Here is a 21,364-nt window from a genome sequence, read left to right as displayed (position 1 = left end):
TTCAGGATACTGTAGGCCGAAACACCTCTCATATTTTATACCGCGTTCTTCAGAAGTGTGCACGGTGTGTCCTTTTTGTGTATTCCTACCGTTCTGACGCCTATGTCACCTGTCACAGGTTTCATTAACTGTCGAATTTTTACTGGAGGCCTTAAGACTGACATGATTTTACGCCTCTTTAACAGCCGGCTAATCTTTCCCGTCACTGAGCCACGAAACGCCAAAACGCAATCTTTTCGTCTCCTCCTGGGGACCTTACGAGTCAACGCTGAAATGGTACATGAAATTAATTGGTTATTATCGTCGTTTTCCTAGAACACGTTCTGCAAATGGCTTCGTTCGTCGGCCGGTTTTAAGAGTCTGAAATGGCTTCCGCTCAATGCACCAAGACCCTCAGGAAGAACGTTTCTGTGCTGGTAGCTGGTGGCTGGTAGCGTGCAGATACCGGTCCGTGTGGGGTGGCTTTCCAGTACAGACTGTGGCCGAGACAAACACTTGCTTTTCGATGGATGAGGACGTCAAGAAACGGCAAGGCACTACTCGTCTCTACCTCCATCGATAAGTTGATGTTGTCGCGGATGTCGTTCATGTGTTCAAGAATTATCCCAGCTTTCCGCGACCATGAGGCCAGACAATGATTTTGTTGTCGACGTAACTATAAAAACAACTAGGCTTTGCAGGGGCTGTGTCCAGAGCGATGTTCTCAAAGTAGCCATGTACAGGTAGGGTATAAATGGAGCTCGTTAGCTTCCCGTCGCTACCCCGTCACTGTGGGTAAAAAATTCCCACCATACCAAAAATATGATGATGGGGGGAAGGTAAATCAATCAATTTGAGGTAAGAGTCCCTGGCGCAGAAACGACGGAGACGAAAGGTACAAGTGAAAATCGTTCTGATACCTCTGACTGTGGAACGCATGTACAGGTACTGTTGTTGCTAAGATTTCTGGAACGTATCCCAGTTGTTATTGGTCAACGGGTGTTTTTCCAACACGATGGATCCCCACCTCATTTTGTACCGAGGGTTAGTGAACACCTGGAAACTGGTGGTACTGTTTCCTGGCCAGCAGATTCACCTTATCTCAACCCATCTGATTTCTTCATGTGGAGCCATGTGAAAAGTCTTATGTACAAGACGCCAGTCGAGATTGAAAAGCATCTTCCGACAATAATTCTCGCTGGCTACGACACTGTTCAGACACCGGGGTGGAATGACAGAACTTTTTACAATTCCATGCCCGCACTGACGCTGGGGGACACAATTTTCCACAGCTAGTGTAAATGGAGCAGCCTGTAAAATTTGTGGAAATAAATGGAACTCATTAGTACTCTAGCGCAGACTTGGGATTTTCGGTCTCTCTGACATCAAGTTACATGCGCCGTTACTAGTGCAGTAAAGAGGCTTGCCAAACATTCTGAGAGTCTAAAGTCGGCTATCCAATGGTGTTCATGATGGGCTCTATGAGTGTGTCCCTCTTATCAACTTTTGCAGGTCATAAAATTCCTGACCAAGAGAAGTTGACTAGCATCAAATGTAGGCCTTAATTTGAGGAAAAAATTTCTAAGAATGTACGTTTGGAGCATAGCATCGTATGCTAGTGAAACATGAACTGTGTGAAAACAGGGACAGAAGAGGATGGAAGCATTTGACAGGCGTTGATACAGACGAATGTTGAAAATTAGGTGGACTGATAAGGTAAAGGAATGAGCAGGTTCTCCACAAAGTCGGTGCGGAAAGAAATATATGGAAAAAACTGTCAAGAAGAAGGGACAGAATGGTAGGACATTTATTGAGACATCACAGAATAACCCGCGTCAAACCACTCAAGGCTCAAAAATAAAAAAATAAATAATAAAAAAATAAAGGGTAGGTGATCAGGGTGCCTGATCCCTTGAGAAGCTGCGACCTCTTCCTCGCTGTTTGCGAGGTGGGTCCCGTGATAGTTTCTGGTACGCCTACTCCCCAAACATCAATGGGATCTTCCGTCATAGTCAGCTTGTTCCATTATGACGACTGCATTGCTCTCTTCAGCTACAGGATTACGATAAGAAGATCGTTGCGGAGCTCACGAAGGCCATTGTGCTTAGTTCTTGTTCGGCGCTGGAGGCCTGAAGTTTTAAACGACGCACCTCATTTCTCCAAAAATTTCTTCTGAAGTGGCAATGGAGATCTTGGGAACTGCTTTTTCCGTACCACCAGTTATATCGGTGAAATGGATACTCTGTGGTGATAGTGCGAGTCACCCTCGGCAATTTTTCTCGCCATGAGGTTGATAACGGTGCTGTCTGGTTCTACACTACTGACCATTAAAATTGCTACACCACGAAGATGACGTGTTACAGACGTGAAATTTAACCGACAGGAAGAAGATTATCTTTTCAGAGCATTCACAAAAGGTTGGCGCCGGTGGCGACATGTACAACGTGCTGACATGAGGAAAGTTTCCAACCGATTTGTCATACACAAACAGCAGTTGACCGGCGTTGCCTGGTGAATCGTTGTTGTGATGCCTCCTGTAAGGAGGATAAATGCGTACCATCACGTTTCCGACTTTGATAAAGGTCGGATTGTAGCCTATCGCGATTGCGGTTTATCGTATCGCGACTTTGCTATCGCGCAGGTATAGACTCGCTGTCTCGTCGAGACTTCGATGGCAGTCTTCCGATGTTCGCTTTGCCTTTACACAGGTTATTCGTGTGCACTGACTGTTAAGCAGACGTGGAAGAACGCTGTGAGCTATGTTTAAGACGTTGCCCTTGACGGCGACATCTATTTCGCTATAGGGCTAGCGGCAAGTGCTGAAGATTACGGAGCGAGCTAAGCGTTCCCTGGCGGCCAGCCTGGAATTACTGTACTCGGCTGACTACGGATCGGCGCGGTGGCAGCGCCGATACAGCGCCCTCCTTCGCTGTTTTCCTAAGCACAGTACACAGTGACAAGATCATTCAATGACTCTGTCGTGACAACCGAAAACTTGTACCGGAATGGGACGTGAATGCTGATTTACTGCTTTTTCGCGAGCAGTCACCTTTCTATTACATTATCTTAGCATGCCTCCAGATCTGGCCTAGATTTTCATTCTCACTGACATTTCTGCTTATGATTTCCGAATACTGTTCACCGCTATTACTTACTGCTTGGAAAACTGGGAAGGAAGAGAACTGAAGCATTTTAAATACCGAAAATTGAGTGAAGTGATGAGATGAAAATTGAGGTTCTCTGCAGAGTCGGCGAGAAAAGGAATGTATGAAAAACAATGACTAGAACAAGGGACAAGATGACAGGACGTGATTATGTTAAACCATGGGAACAGCTTCGGGTCTAAAGAGTAAAAACTGTTACGCAACTATTGTGATATAAAGAGATTGCCACAGTAGAGAGAGCCGTGACAAGTCACGGACAAATGATCCAAATAAAAGAAAAAACTCAGGAAGTTCTCTCATTAAGTGTCTTGGAATAAACTATCTTCCCTGACAGACAACACCAAATTCAAGTGGTCGTACAAGCCCGCATAACTCGCAACAAATTTTGTTTAGTTGCTTTCACGTCTAGAGCTTCGCAGGCGACTGCATCCTCTGCTAAAGAAAATATGGGGTACGCTGTGTTTTATAATTTTTGAGCCTTCCATATTTCTGTACAGTTTGATGAATTAGTCGTCCATTTCACCAAAGGCATCAGCCATACCAGTTCACACATAACAGACGGAGAGAAATCCATCTAATCTACAGTCTCGTCAGCAAACTCGTCCATATGCGTATATTCCCATACACTGAAGAGCCAGAGGAACTGGTACACCTGCCTAATATCGTGTAGGGCGCCCGCGAGCACGCAGAAGTGCCGCAACACGACGTGGCATGGACTCGACAAAGGTCTGAAGTAGTGCTGGAGGGAACTGATACCATGAATCCTGCAATGCTGTCCATAAATCCGCAAGAGTAAGAGGGGGTGGAAACTTCTGAACAGTACGTTGCAAGGAATCTCAGCTATGATCAACAATGTTCATGTCTGGGGAGTTTGGTGGCCAGCAAAAGTGTTTACACTCAGAATAGTGTTCCTGGAGCCACTCTGTAGCAATTCTGGACGTGTCACATTGTCCTGCTGTAATTGCCCAAGTCCGTTGGCAAGCACAATGGACATGAATGGATGCAGGTGATCAGACAGGATGCATACGTACGTGTCACCGTCAGAGTCGTATCTAGACGTATCACGGGTCCCATATCACTCCAAGTGCACACGCCACCAGCTTAAATAGTCCCCTGCTGGCATGCAGGGTCCATGGACTCATGAGGTTGTCTTCATATCCGTACACGTCCATCTGCTCTATTCAATTTGAAACGGGACTCGTCCGACCAGGCAACTTATTTCCAGTCATTAACAGACCAATGTCGGTGTTGACGGGCCCAGGCGAGGCGTAAAGCTTTGTGTCGTGCAGTGATCAAGGGCACACGAATCCGAAAGCCCATATAAATGGCGTTTCGTTGAATGGTTCGCACGCTGACGCTTGTTGATGACCCAGCACTGATATCTGCAGCAATTTGCGGAATGGTTGCACTTCTGTCACGTTGAACGATTCTCTTTAGTTATCGTTGGTCCCGTTCTTGCAGGATCTTTTTCCGGCCACACCAATATCGAAGGTTTGATGTTTTACCGGATTCTGATATTCACGGTACACCTGTGAAATGGTCCTACGGGAAAATCCCCACAGCATCGCTACCTCGGAGATGCTGTGTCCCATCGCTCGCGCGCCTATTATAACATCACGTTCAAACTCACTTCAATCTTTATAACCTGCCATTGTAGCAGCAGTAACCTATCTAACAACTGCGCCAGACACTTTCTGTCTTACATAGGCGTTGCCGACCTCAGCGCCGTAATCTGCCTGTTTACATATCTCTGTATATATGCCTATACCAGTTTCTTCGGCGCTTCAGCGTACGTACACATGCTGATGTGTAAAATATGCCACTTTTACTCAAGAAACGATATTTTCTTTTACACTGTTTCCTACAACACATGTTACCAACTAACATTTTACACTGCCTGGGCAGGGGTGCTGTGCCCTTACTGCTCTTGCAAGTTTTTATGTTTTCAGCGTTTTTTTTCTGCTTGGTTAAGTCCGTATCACAGCGTTAAGTTTCAGTTTTCTTATGTTTTCAAGTCAGCAATGGCGTATGCTATCCTGGTTAAGTAGCATGTATGCCATGTGAAATTGTGACAATAGATATTTTCCCACTGTGAAGATGGTCCATGATCGAAACCGATTGTGAATAAATGTGTTGTAAGACAGTACAGTGTGTATTACGCATTTTTCCACGTATGTAAGTGCTTTTAGTAAGTTACTTTTCACTTACTGTATTCTTTCTGCATTTATTATTCTACATCTACATCTATACTCCGCGAGCCACCTTACGGTGTGTGGCGGAGGGTACTTATTGTACCACTATCTGATCCCCCCTTCCCTGTTCCATTCACGAATTGTGCGTGGGAAGAACGACTGCTTGTAAGTCTCCGTATTTGCTCTAATTTCTCCGATCTTTTCGTTGTGATCATTACGCGAGATATATGTGGGCGGTAGTAATATGTTGCCCATCTCTTCCCGGAATGTGCTCTCTCGTAATTTCGATAATAAACCTCCCCGTATTGCGTAACGCCTTTCTTGAAGTGTCCGCCACTGGAGCTTGTTCAGCATCTCCGTAACGCTCTCGCGCTGACTAAATGTCCCCATGACGAATCGCGCTGCTTTTCGCTGGATCATGTCTATCTCTTCTATTAATCCAACCTGGTAAGGGTCCCATACTGATGAGCAATACTCAAGAATCGGACGAACAAGCGTTTTGTAAGCTACTTCTTTCGTCGATGAGTCACATTTTCTTAGAATTCTTCCTATGAATCTCAACCTGGCGCCTGCTTTTCCCACTATTTGTTTTATGTGATCATTCCACTTCAGATCGCTCCGGATAGTAACTCCTAAGTATTTTACGGTCGTTACCGCTTCCAATGATTTACCACCTATAATCGTACTGGAATGGATTTCTGCCCCTATGTATGCGCATTATATTACATTTATCTACGTTTAGGGAAAGCTGCCAGCTGTCGCACCATGCATTAATCCTCTGCAGGTCTTCCTGGAGTACGTACGAGTCTTCTGATGTTGCTACTTTCTTGTAGACAACCGTGTCATCTGCAAATAGCCTCACGGAGCTACCGATGTTGTCAACTAAGTCATTTATGTATATTGTAAACAATAAAGGTCCTATCACGCTTCCTTGCGGTACTCCCGAAATTACCTCTACATCTGCAGATTTTGAACCGTTAAGAATGACATGTTGTGTTCTTTCTTCTAGGAAATCCTGAATCCAATCACAAACCTGGTCCGATATTCCGTAAGCTCGTATTTTTTTCATTAAACGTAAGTGCGGAACCGTATCAAATGCCTTCCTGAAGTCCAGGAATACGGCATCAATCTGCTCGCCAGTGTCTACGGCACTGTGAATTTCTTGGGCAAATAGGGCGAGCTGAGTTTCACATGATCTCTGTTTGCGGAATCCATGTTGGTTATGATGAAGGAGATTTGTATTATCTAAGAACGTCATAATACGAGAACACAAAACCTGTTCCATTATTCTACAACAGATTGACGTAAGCGAAATAGGCCTATAATTATTCGCATCTGATTTATGACCCTTCTTGAAAATGGGAACGACCTGCGCTTTCTTCCAGTCGCTAGGTACTTTACGTTCTTCCAGCGATCTACGATAAATTGCTGATAGAAAGGGGGCAAGTTCTTTAGCATAATCACTGTAGAATCTTAAGGGTATCTCGTCTGGTCCGGATGCTTTTCCGCTACTAAGTGATAGCAGTTGTTTTTCAATTCCGATATCGTTTATTTCAATATTTTCCATTTTGGCGTCCGTGCGACGGCTGAAGTCAGGGACCGTGTTACGATTTTCCGCAGTGAAACAGTTTCGGAACACTGAATTCAGTATTTCTGCCTTTCTTCGGTCGTCCTCTGTTTCGGTGCCATCGTGGTCAACGAGTGACTGAATAGGGGATTTAGATCCGCTTACCGATTTTACATATGACCAAAACTTTTTAGGGTTCTTGTTTAGATTGTTTGCCAATGTTTTATGTTCGAATTCGTTGAATGCTTCTCTCATTGCTCTCTTTACGCTCTTTTTCGCTTCGTTCAGCTTTTCCTTATCAGCTATGATTCGACTACTCTTAAACCTATGATGAAGCTTTCTTTGTTTCCGTAGTACCTTTCGTACATGATTGTTATACCACGGTGGATCTTTCCCCTCGCTTTGGACCTTAGTCGGTACGAACTTATCTAAGGCGTACTGGACGATGTTTCTGAATTTTTTCCATTTTTGTTCCACATCCTCTTCCTCAGAAATGAACGTTTGATGGTGGTCACTCAGATATTCTGCGATTTGTGCCCTATCACTCTTGTTAAGCAAATATATTTTCCTTCCTTTCTTGGCATTTCTTATTACACTTGTAGTCATTGATGCAACCACTGACTTATGATCACTGATACCCTCTTCTACATTCACGGAGTCGAAAAGTTCCGGTCTGTTTGTTGCTATGAGGTCTAAAACGTTAGCTTCATTTAAGTTTAAAATTTTATTTATTTTTAATAACATTATTTTGTATTATTAGGCATCATCCAAATTGCCACACTAACAGCGAGATTTGTCTTCTCTTTCTGGGCACTAAAAAGTGTGAACAAGAGTTTAGAGAAGAATCAGATACATCAGAAGATGAAGCTCTAGTAGGAAACAGTCACAATACCAAATCGAACAAGAAGCAAATGGTTTAGAAGAACTAGAAGATTCCGAAAGTGTTGATGAGTATTTTGTGGCTAAAAACAGAGAAATATTGTGGAATAGAAGTCTAGTAGTGATTAAGTTTTGTAAAATTGTTAAAAGAGAAAGGGGATGTTTCAGGGAGTGAATCCGTATGTACAAAACATGAAATGCTCCTGAACGGCTGCATTACTGAAAACATAGTTATTCCGCACATTTGGAAATTACAAGAATACGAATGAACTATCACCATCCATGACATACAAAAGACACCCAAAAGGCGTTTCGACGAGATCTTTATTGCGTTGAAATACTTAAACTACATATTCGTAATATGCAAGTCTAAGTTCACAATGCATGGAATGCGATGTATAAGAGATGTATTCACAAATTGCAAACACCATTAGCTCTACAATGTATTAGTGACACAGGAAAATTTTTGCCAGATGGGGACACGACCCCGAATTTCCGGCTTAATGCAAGCGTTAGCGTGCTCACGTCCTACACCCACACACTTTCTGTGATTCCCACACAGAAAGAGGCTTAATTACTATTAACGAAATGTATTCGTAGATTGTGAATACGATAAATTGTGAATACTATTATACAACTACTGTACAAATGATTAGTGAGAGATGAAAATCTGTGCCGGATCAGGACTGGAAACTAGATTTCCCGCTTACCGCGATCGGTCACCTTAACCAACATTTTTCTTTTTTTCGAGCGGTCGTCTTATCATGTTCTTCTTTGTTTTCTGTTTTTACGACGTTGGAATACAGAGAACAGTTCAATAAAAAAATTATACAAAGTAAATATCATTTCCACAATATTGTAACAATTACTAGATACAAGTTATTGCTACTGCTAAATTATAACAATTTTTTAGCATTCATATTCTGGGAACATCTCCAAAATAACAAACAACAAAAATTAGCATAGAGACGCCCACCTGGCGATACAAAAAAAACACCGATCGCATACCAACGAGAGATGACTAGGTTCACCTTGATCCCCAAGGCGTAATTCAGGCACGTCTTCTTGAAAAATATTCCATAGCCCTATTACATGGATCAAGTTCCGGGACAAACACCAAACAGGAACTCGCCTCCTCATTCGCAGCACACTCCAGCTACAGAGAGAAGGCAGGAAAACACAGCCCAAAAAATTGGCATAATATTGACGATATCTCGAGTGGCGTATTAAAGAGATATGACGATACTGGAGAAAAGCCAAAAAATCAAAGACGCTCTTGCTTCAACATTGAAACAAATAATGAACTGAGAGTCCTTTGATCTAGACCACTGTGTTTGGCTTCGTGTATGGGAAAAAGGTCTCATCCGGGAACAGAAGTGACTGCTGCACTACAGCGTGGGAGCACCACGAAGAAGAAAAGCAAGTATTTTCTGTAGCAACAGTCACACCTCTCCAGAAGGCCGACACACCAGTCGATGTTCATGATACTGAGAGCAAAGCAGAGAATCTGCTATATGAATGGTATGTAGCCGGTGTTGCGTCATATTTTCTCATCGACAACCCGGTACCAGGTCGCGCGAGCCTCTGTGGCGAGGAATACCTGGTGCACGGAACGCCACACCGCCATTCGATCTCGGGATGCCATCTCTCCACCATGTACCGGTTGTGATCGCTCATCATTAGGCGACAAACGGCACTTGCCTTATGAGTCCTAGTACGAGGTAAGTCTGCTTGGATGAAACTAGTTTTCGAGGTGTGAGAGCGATGTAGAAATAGTAAAAATATGCGCTATTGTACCAGAAATCTTGAAATCACAATGAAGAGTGATCAACGGCCGATAATGCTCAATCCCCCGCCCCCCAGACGGTTTGAGCACCGGAATATCCAGTCCATCTACAAAGACAGAAGGGAGTGTAACGTCAGGGGATATCAGCTCTTGGCAGGCAGTAGTCCAACGAGGAGCCATAATGTGGTGGAAAGCATGACAAAACTCCAGCGAGAAACCATCTGGCTCACGGGCCTGTTTAGCAGTCGCCGGCCGGAGTGGCCGTGCGGTTTAGGCGCTACAGTCTGGAACCGCGAGACCGCTACGGTCGCAGGTTCGTATCCTGCCTCGGGCATGGATGTGTGTGTTGTCTTTGGGTTAGTTAGGTTTAAGTAGTTCTAAGTTCTAGGGGACTGATGACCTCAGAAGTTGAGTCCCATAGTGCTCAGAGCCATTTAAACCATTTTCTGTTTAGCAGTCAAGGCGAACATCGTCAAAGTCATAATCCATCATCACAGCCGTAAGGATCTTCACAGCAGCCCCATCAAGAACACCAGGCAAAGACTGGAGGACTTCATTGATTGCTGTAGCATCCTGGTCCACTTTCGTATAGAACTGTTGATAGTTGTCCAGAAAGGCACTCGCAACGTTTTTCTGGGATGTCAATCAGCGTCCATCCAGCGTGTCAAGGGTATGCACCAGACCTCTCTGACACCGCTGCTTCTCTCTGAAAACATGGTGCATTGATGGGAGTTACCCACAGACTCAATCCTCACACCTCGGACCCATCGTTGCTCCCTCAAAGCGGGGACAAGTAAGTGATTTAATCTGCTCCTTTACCCTCTGAATTTTGACCTGTTGATCAAGAGATGGTGATTGGCCAGAGAGCTCCTGGACCAGTGCGAAACAAAATTCCAACATATTTTGATGTCAATACATCTTGTCGCGACCATATTGTATCACCTTAGCACATTCGAGCCATCACCGAAGTGCTGAAGGGCATGTCGGGAGGCGTCTTCTATCAACTGCCTGCACTCCGGATCCTGGAGATGTACAACATTCAGCTTCCACGTACTTCGGCCGTGCTACATTCTTTCTGTTGGAGAGAACTGTGCATATGTACGTGATATGGCCATAGAAGGCCGTAGCCCACAGGTCATCATCAGTTGTGGAAGCCGTGATCAAAGCGACTCGCCAGATGGCTTATAACATACATATATACACTTCGATCACCATGCACGCCTTCCCACATGTCAGTGAGATTCAAATCCTGCACCAGCAGTTGCAGTTCTTGGCTTGGAGTATAATGGGGAAATTGATCCTTCCGGGATATCAAACAGTTGAAGTCGCCACCAAGAATAAAGAGGTCGTAGAGGCCCGCAAACAAGGCGCGACCTCTTCCAAATAAAACCGCTACCATTCCCGTCGCTTTCCAGAGCCAGAGGGGACTTAAACACTGATGTGTCGGACACCATGGACCTCCACGAGTCCCCTATCCAACAGCAGATAAACCATATCTCCAACCACAATCCCCTACCAGTGGAGTACTGCCATACCACTTACGCCTTCATCGCACGGCGTAAAAAAGACATATTATCCATAAAAAGCCAGAAACTTATGGAGGAGAATTTCTTGCAGAAGGGAAACATCAGAGTCTGACGCTCACAACACGTCGTGGAGCAAATTTGACCTGCATGCCAATCATGTTGACATTTATAGAGCCATTCCCATAAAACCGCCGTGGTACCGTAGTCACGGAGATGCTCATTGAAGCAAGAAGACCAGTGTCCATAAGTGCCTCCAAATCTCCGGTCGATTAACATTCATGGGTTGCCGCAGCTACTTCGACGTTCGTTGGTCCATCTTCAACATCACAGTACCACACAGTAGTGCGTAGACGAGGATCGTCCAACAGAGCCACCGTAGCTCCAGAGGGGATGGTGTGGGAGTGGAGGAAGAATGGTCATGACCCGACTGCTGTGCATCGACGGGAGGCGCGGCGCTAGGTGACTGCGATGACTGTTCTGTATCCGACAGGACATAGGCATAAGGTTCCACCGCGGGATCTGTGAGAAGGTCTTGGCAGAGCGGACTGGAGTCTTCCATGGAATGTAGCAGGTAGGTGTCTGACGGAGTATGCTGAACGTTTCTTACGTCTCTTCGGCGACTGTTGTTTACACATATGCACTGTAGTATCTAAAGACTTCAGCGGGTCCTGATGGTCAGGTGCGAAGGCAGCAATATGCACGACCATCGAGTCTATGTCCACGCCTCCCGCCAGAACTTCCTCACCACCTGTCAGCACAGGCAGAGAACGAGAGGGCACAGGCATAGACGACGTTCCCTCTTCATCTCCTAGATGGACAATCGTAGTAGGCAAAGAATCGGTAGTGGGAGGCGGCACAGATAGTGGGCTGGAGTCCTTCTGGAGAACTTCAACGTATGCCGACAGCAGCTTCGTCGCTGTAGCGGAAAGAACACGCCTTCGACTGGCCATCATACATTATAACGGAGTGGCACCCATCAATACGTAAACAGGGTGGTAACTGTTTGGTCAGTGGCTAATGCTGATGCATTAGCTCCATACTTAACAATCATATCCAACCGTTCGCTCGACGGAAGATCTGTACCCAAAGACTGGAAAGTTGCACAGGTCACACCAATATTCAAGAAAGGTAGTAGGAGTAATCCACTAAATTACAGGCCCATGTCATTAACATCGATATGCAGCAAGATTTTAGAACATATTTGTGTTCGAACATTATGAATTACCTCGTAGAAAACGGTCTATTGACACACAGTCAACATCGGTTTAGAAAACATCGTTCCTGTGGAACACAACTAGCTCTTTATTCACATGAAGTGTTGAGTGCTATTGATTTCAGGTCGATTCCGTATTTCTGGGTTTCCGGAAGGGTTTTGACACTGTACCACACAAGCGACTCGTAGTGAAATTGCGAGCTTATGGAATATCGTCTCAGTTATGTGACTGGATCTGTAATTTCCTGTCAGAGAGGTAACAGTTCGTAGTAACTGACGGAAAGTCATCGAGTAAAACAGGAGTGATTTCTGGCGTTCCCCAAGGTCGTGTTATAGGCCCTTTGCTGTTCCTTATCTATCTGGGATAGACAATCTGAGCAGCCGTCTTCGGTTGTTTGCAGATGGAGCTGTCGTTTTTCGACTAATAAAGTCATCAGAAGATCAAAACAAACTGCAAAACGATTTAGAAAAGATATCTGAATGGTACGAAAAGTGGCAATAGACCCTAAATAACGAAAAGTGTGAGGTCATCCACATGAGTGCTAGAAGGAACTCAAATTTCGGTTACACGATAAAACAGTCTAATCTAAAAGTCGTAAATTCAACTAAATACCTAGGTATTACAATTACGAACAACTTAAATTGGAAAGAACATATAGAAAATGTTCTGGGGAAGGCTAACCAAAGGCTGCGTTTTATTGGCAGGACACTTAGACAGTGTAACAGACCTACTAAAGAGACTGCCTACACTACGTTTGTCCGTCCTCTTTTAGAATACTGATGTGCGGTGTGGGATCCTTACCAGATAGGACTGACCGAGTACATCGAAAAAGTTCAAAGAAAGGCAGCACGTTTTGTATTATCGCAAAATATGAGAGAGAGTGTCACAGAAATGATACAGGATTTGGGCTGGAAATCATTAAAAGAAAAGCATTTTTCGTTGCGACGGAATCTTCTCACGAAATTCCAATCATCATCTTTCTCCTCCGAATGCGAAAATATTTTGTTGACAATGACCTACATTGGGAGGAACGATCACCACGATAAAATAAGGGAAATCAGAGCTCGTACGGAAAGATATAGGTGTTCATTCTTCCCGCGCGCTATACGAGATTGGAATAATAGAGAATTGTGAAGGTGGTTTGATGAACCCTCTGCCAGGCACTTGAATGTGATTTGCAGAGTATCCATGTAGATGTAGATGTAGAATACGGATCTGCTTCACTCCATTGAGGACTGGGCGTGTGCTACAGTCAGGTCCCTTCTCAGCCACATGGCTTATCACCTTCCCTTATGGACGGAGTGCAGGAATCACAACCTCTGAAGGTATTTCAAACGGAAGTTGAAAAACACGCAACGTCCACAGTCCAAATCGCATCATCTACAGACACATCAATATTGCCATCTGAATGATAGAACTTGAAAGCATTCCTAGTGTCATTTGGAATCCTGTCACACAGAGCGCCATTAATTAACTACACATATACCACACTGTACACTATGCATAGGTGTATGCCAACAAGGTCGTCATAGTCAACCTTAACATCATCTCTTAGAAATTTTTCGACTTCAGGCGCTTTCAGGCGTGCATATTGACCCGACAAACTTATCTTCAGTGTGGATTACGATAAGAGTAGGCCATTCTCCTCCGAAAGGAAATATAGCGGCCGAAGACAGCTGAAGCACACAAATAACCCCAAACCCAAAATCCGCAGCAAGGACGTAAACAGAGACGTCCGTGTTGCCACAAGACAGACCAGCCGCGTCGGCTACTTGCGCAAGCCTCCTGGACCGACTCAGATCTCCAAGACTTGGATTCATACACCTTTTGTGATTCCCTCACAGGGAGAGACTTTATTATTACTGTTACGGCCTGTCTAGACATGTGATTCAATGTTGCAGTGGCTGCATTTTACCGACTGTATAATGTTCAAGGGATGTAATAAAAAAACTGAGTGCAGAGATCAACAACGAACTTCAACAGATCTCATCTGACGTCCGCTACGACGGAATACAGCGAAGAATCACGAAGAAAACGGACTGAGCAAAGGTTGATGATTTGTACGAGCGCTGATAACCGCGCAGTTGAGCGACCTACAAACCAAACATCATCATCATCATCAACAACAAACAAAACGCAAACAAAAGAAAGAAAGAAAAGGGGTAGCGTCTTTAATTGACAATCAAAATGTAATCGGTCCCGCATTCGAAACTCGCCACCGCTTATATTTTCATTAATAATCAGCATTGGACGACGAATACACTCCTGGAAATTGAAATAAGAACACCGTGAATTCATTGACCCAGGAAGGGGAAACTTTATTGACACATTCCTGGGGTCAGATACATCACATGATCACACTGACAGAACCACAGGCACATAGACACAGGCAACAGAGCATGCACAATGTCGGCACTAGTACAGTGTATATCCACCTTTCGCAGCAATGCAGGCTGCTATTCTCCCATGGAGACGATCGTAGAGATGCTGGATGTAGTCCTGTGGAACGGCTTGCCATACCATTTCCACCTGGCGCCTCAGTTGGACCAGCGTTCGTGCTGGACGTGCAGACCGCGTGAGACGACGCTTCATCCAGTCCCAAACATGCTCAATGGGGGACAGATCCGGAGATCTTGCTGGCCAGGGTAGTTGACTTACACCTTCTAGAGCACGTTGGGTGGCACGGGATACATGGGGACGTGCATTGTCCTGTTGGAACAGCAAGTTCCCTTGCCGGTCTAGGAATGGTAGAACGATGGGTTCGATGACGGTTTGGATGTACCGTGCACTATTCAGTGTCCCCTCGACGATCACCAGTGGTGTACGGCCAGTGTAGGAGATCGCTCCCCACACCATGATGCCGGGTGTTGGCCCTGTGTGCCTCGGTCGTATGCAGTCCTGATCGTGGCGCTCACCTGCACGGCGCCAAACACGCATACGACCATCATTGGCACCATGGCAGAAGCGACTCTCATCGCTGAAGACGACACGTCTCCATTCGTCCCTCCATTCACGCCTGTCGCGACACCACTGGAGGCGGGCTGCACGATGTTGGGGCGTGAGCGGAAGACGGCCTAACGGTGTGCGGGACCGTAGCCCAGCTTCATGGAGACGGTTGCGAATGGTCCTCGCCGATACCCCAGGAGCAACAGTGTCCCTAATTTGCTGGGAAGTGGCGGTGCGGTCCCCTACAGCACTGCGTAGGATCCTACGGTCTTGGCGTGCATCCGTGCGTCGCTGCGGTCCGGTCCCAGGTCGACGGGCACGTGCACCTTCCGCCGACCACTGGCGACAACATCGATGTACTGTGGAGACCTCACGCCCCACGTGTTGAGCAATTCGGCGGTACGTCCACCCGGCCTCCCGCATGCCCACTATACGCCCTCGCTCAAAGTCCGTCAACTGCACATACGGTTCACGTCCACGCTGTCGCGCCATGCTACCAGTGTTAAAGACTGCGATGGAGCTCCGTATGCCACGGCAAACTGGCTGACACTGACGGCGGCGGTGCACAAATGCTGCGCAGCTAGCGCCATTCGACGGCCAACACCGCGGTTCCTGGTGTGTCCGCTGTGCCGTGCGTGTGATCATTGCTTGTACAGCCCTCTCGCAGTGTCCGGAGCAAGTATGGTGGGTCTGACACACCGGTGTCAATGTGTTCTTTTTTCTATTTCCAGGAGTGTACTTCTGGCATAAGAAGTTACCCTCATTCTGCCAACGGCCTTGTCGAAGAGGGCGGAGGAGCGGACAGCGGTTCAGGACACTCTCTCGTCCTTGGGGTGGGAAACTGCCCCTAAAAGCGGAAGAATCACTAATGATCAACGACATGAGGATGCAGAAGGCAATGGAAACCACTGCATTAAATACACGTAACGTGTACCCACAGGACATGTGGCCTGTATTGAAAAACTGTCATGATGATCTATTCATTGGCAAAATATTCCAGAATAGTCCCCGATTCGGATATCCGGGAGGCGTCTGCCAAGAGAAAGATGATCATGAGAAAAATAAACGACGAAAGGATAACGTTATACGAGACGGAGCGTGGAATGTCAGAAGCTTAAACGTGACAGGGTAGCTAGAAAATCTGAAAAGGAAAACGCAAAGGCTCAATCTAGATATAGTAGGGGCTAGTGAAGTGAAATGGAAGGAAGACAAGGCTTTCTGGTCAGATGAGTACAGGGTAATATCAACAGCAGCCAAAAATGGTATAATGGGAGCAGGGTTCGTTACGAATATGAAGGTAGGGCAGAGAGTGTGTTACTGTGAACAGTTCAGTGATAGGGTTGTTCTTATCAGAATCTACAGCAAACCAACACCGAAAACGATAGTTCAGCTATACATGCCAACTTCGCAAGCTGAATGCGAAAAGACAGAGTAAGTATATGAGGATATTGAAAGGGTAAAACAGTACGTAAAGGGAAATGAAAGTCTAATAGTCATGGGGTACTGGAATGAAGTTGCAGGGGAAGGAGTAGAAGAAAAGGTTACAGGATAATTTTTGCTTGGGACAAGGAATGAGAGAGGAGAAAGAGTAATTGAGTTCTGTAATAAATTTCAGCTAGTAATAGCGAATGTTCAACAATCACAAGAGGAGGGTGTATACTTGGACAGGAATGGACATCTCTAAAAAAGGCAATCACAGAAGATGGAAAGAAAAACGTGGGTACAAAGAAAATAACTGTGAAGAACCCACAGGTAACAGAAGAAATACTTCAGTTGATCGATTAAAGAAAAAAGTACAAAAATGCCCCGGAAAACTCAGGAATACAGAAATACAAGTCGTTGTGGAATGAAATAAACAGGAAGTGCAGTGAAACTAAGACGAAATGGCTGCAGGAAAAATGTGAAGACATCGAAAATGAAATGATTGTTAGAAGGAGTGACTCAGTACGCAAGAAAGTCAAAACAACTTTCGGTGAAATTAAAAGCAAGGGTGGTAACATTAAGAGAGCAACGGGAATTCCACTGCCAAATGCAGAGGAGAGAGCAGATAGGTGGAAAAAGTACATTGAAGGCCTCTATGAGAGGATATATTTGTCTGCTGTGATAGAAGAAGAAACAGAAGTTGATCTAGAAGAGACAGGGGGTCTAGTATTAGATTCAGAATTTAAGAGAGCTTTGGAGGACTTGAGATCAAATAAGGCAGAAAGGATAGATAACACTCCATCAGAATTTCTAAAATCATTGAGAGAACTGGCAGAAAAACGACTATTCATGTTGGTGTGTAGAATTTATGAGTCTGGCAACATACCATCTGAGATTCGGAAAAATATCATCCAGACAATTCCAAAGACTGCGAGAGCTGACAAGTGCGAAAATTATCACATAATCAGCTTAATAGCTCATGTATCCAAGTTGCTGACGAGAATAATCTATAGAAGAATGGGAAAGAAAATTGAGGATGTGTTAGATGACGATCATTTAGGCTTTAGAAAAGGTAAAGGCACCAGAGAGGCAATTCTGACATTCTGGATGATAATGGAAGGAAGACTAATAAAAATCAAGACACGTTCATAGGACCTGGAAAAAGCGTTCGACAATGTAAAATGATACAAGATGTTCGAAATTCTGAAAGAAAAACAGGGGTAAACTACAGGGAGTCACAGGTAATATACAATAGGTACAAGAGCCACCAAGAGTGGGGGAACAAGAACGAAGTGCACAGTTTAAACTGTTGTAAGACAGGGATGTATTCGTTCGCTCCTACTGTTCAATCTGTAAATCAAAGAAGCAATGATAGAAATAAAATAAAGGTTCAGTAGTTGGATTAAAATTCGGGTTGAAAGGATATCTATGATATGATTCGGTGATGACATTGCTACCCTGGGTGAAAGTGAAGAAGAATTACATGACATGCTGGATGGAATGAACAGTGTGGATTGATAGTAAATCGATGGATTGATAGTAAATCGAAGAAAGATGGAAGTAGTGAGAAGTAGCAGAAGTCAGAACATCAAAAAACTGTATGTCAGGATTGATGGTCATGAATACGATGAAGTTAAGGACTTCTACTGTCTAGGCAGCAAAATAACCATGGACAGAGCAAGGATAATATCCAAAGCAGACGAGCATTGGCAGAAAGGCCATTCTTGGCTGTGGTAGCGTAAGCTGTCGCCAGCACAGCCATCGGCAAAGATGTAGCGCGAAGATCGATAGTAGGTGCTGGATCAATTCCACCTATCACGAGAGAGGCCAGAGACACACCCGCAAGCAACATGCCGCCAACGCCTCTCTCTACAACAAGTATTTAGATTGCCGCCACTGACCAGAGGGCCTCATTGACTCACTATTCCAGTTGGTGTCTGTCAGTTCACATGACAGGTCATGATAGTACATAGCGACAAGATTAGGGATCAGCAGAGAGACTGAAGGTTGAAATAGCAAGATTACCGATATTGTCTGCAAGAGGACTAATACTGAAGACCTTGTACCACAACACATGAACTCTGTTAGAATTAAGTAAAGACTTACAGTGCATTTGTGCTGAAAAAAAGAGAATACCGGTCACCTGTAACAACATCCTCTCCATTTCTTCCTACGGTTCACGTCTACTACTATCAAACATATGCCTTAATATGAGGAAGAAATTTCTGAGAATGTACGTTTGGGGCACAGCATTCTATGGTATTGGAACATAGACTGTGGGAAAACTGGAGCAGAAGAGAATTGAAGCATTTGAGATGTGGTGATATAGACGAATGTTGAAAATTAGATGGACTGATAAGGTAAGGAATGAGCAGGTTCTTCGCAGAATCTAAGATGAAAGGAATGTATGGAAAACACTGACGAAGAGAAGGGACAGGATGATAGGACTCCCGCTAAGGCATCACGGAATGGCTTCCGTGGTACTAGAAGGAGCTGTAGAGGGCAAAAACTGTAGAGGAAGACAGAGATTGGAATACAGCCAGCAAATAATTGAGGCTGTAGTTTGCAGGTGCTACTCTGAGATGAAGAGATTGGCATGTTAAAATCTGTGCCAGACCGTAATTCGTGTCACTTCGTGGCCTGGACTGTTTCCAGGGGTAGAGAGCTTTTCGTTCGGCTTTTACAGCCCATTGTAACGGAAACACAGACAGTTAGCTGTCTATGTGGAACGCGCTTTTCCGTCGTCAGTAATTTGAGCCTTGCCCATGTAGATCCTATAATATTGATTCTCACTCAATACTGTAACTAATATAAAGTCCTTGTATGTAAATTGAAGGTGTAGAGGGGAAGAAATGATTGGAAAGGGAAGGAGGGGAGAGAATCACCGCTGTCACCTGCATCAGGACATTACGGGGAATCAGCAGTGACGAGTGAAAATGTACACTGGACCGGGATTCGAATCCAGGATCTCTTGCTTACTTTTTTTTAAGAAACTTTATTTTGTTCTGTATAGTTCATGGTGTTTGTTCCGGGCGGATGTCCCATCACACCCGTCGAAGTTCATCGTTGATCCATTTACTCAGTTCTTTTAATTACAGAGGACAGCTAACCCTCTGACCGAACACGCTGAGCTACCGTGCCGGCAACTAAATACTATAATGCTTACTAGGCAGGTGCGTTATCCACTGTGCCATCCGGGACACAGCCTCATCGCCCCTGCACAGACTTCTCGGTACGCCTCACGGCCGATCCACATTCCCATCGAGCGCCACCTATCCGGAGTCCCTGTCCATTTCCTCCAAGTTCGCTCTGTGAGATTCCCACAGGAGGTCTGACGTATTTGTGCATCCACGCTGAAGAAGGTGGACTCATTGGCTAGCTACGCATGTCAATTATATGAATCCTTCGTGTCTGTTCTTTCAGACCGCTGTTCTTTCAGACACGTCGCGAATAAAAACATTAGAGAACGTTATAATGAGTCACAAATTTTCGTCTGTTACCATAATAGTTTCAAGATGTACGCGAAAGTGATTAATGTCACGGGACAGATGCCTATTGTGCCACGAAATACAATTTAGGGCCTGAGCAAGCTTCACTATGAAATCCACTATTCAGAAATAAATCGTGCACTAACAAATACTCAACGCCAAGTAATGCCTGCAACTTCCGCACTTTAGATTGGAAACAAGTACTTTTCGCTCCCGTAGTGACGAGGTACTCAGTGATGTAGAACATAATACATATTTAGAAAAAAAATATGCTAACGTTCCTTCCATAGAAACGGTCACAAGGATAGCAGATACAGCAAGAAATAACTAACACATTTTCGTTTAAGTGGTACCACCCAAAACATGTACATTCATTTACACTGAGATGCATAAGATAATTCATAGACATTTACAGGTGCATACAGGGCGGTCAATTCATAGTGACCGGACCAAATATTCACGAAATAAGCACCAAATTAAAAAACTACAAAGGACGAAACTCGTCTAGCTTGACGGGAGAAACCAGATGGCGCTATGGTTAGCCCGCTAGATGGCGCTGCCGTAGGTCAAACGGATATCAACAGCGTTTTTTTAAAATAGCAACACCCAATTTTTATTACATATTCGTGTAGTGCGTAAAGAAATATGAATGTTTTAGTTGGACCACTTTTTTCGCTTTGTGATAGATGGCGCTGTACTAGTCACTGACGTATAAGTATGTGGTATCACGTAACATTCCGCCAGTGCGGACGGTATTTACTTCGTGATACATTACCAGTGTTAAAATGGACCGTTTACCATTTGCGTAAAAGGCGAATATCGTGTTGATGTATGGCTATTGTGATCAAAATGCCCAACGGGCGTGTGCTATGTATGCTGCTCGGTATCCTGGACGAGATCATCCAAGTGTCCGGACTGTTCGCCGGATAGTTACGTTATTTAAGGAAACAGGAAGTGTTCAGCCACATGTGAAACGTCAACCATGACCTGTAACAAATGATGATGCCCAAGTAGGTGTTTTAGCTGCTGTCGCCGCTAACCCGCACATCAGAAGCAGACAAATTGCGCGAGACTCGGGAATCTCAAAAACGTCGCTGTTGAGAGTGCTACATCGACATCGGTTGCACCCGTACCATATTTCTATGCACCAGGAATTCTATGGCGACGACTATGAACGTCGTGTACAGTTCTGCCACTGGGC

The sequence above is a fragment of the Schistocerca cancellata genome, chromosome 7 (assembly GCF_023864275.1).
Source record: "Schistocerca cancellata isolate TAMUIC-IGC-003103 chromosome 7, iqSchCanc2.1, whole genome shotgun sequence".
Lineage (NCBI taxonomy): Eukaryota > Metazoa > Arthropoda > Insecta > Orthoptera > Acrididae > Schistocerca > Schistocerca cancellata.
This window is presented reverse-complemented; position numbering follows the sequence as displayed.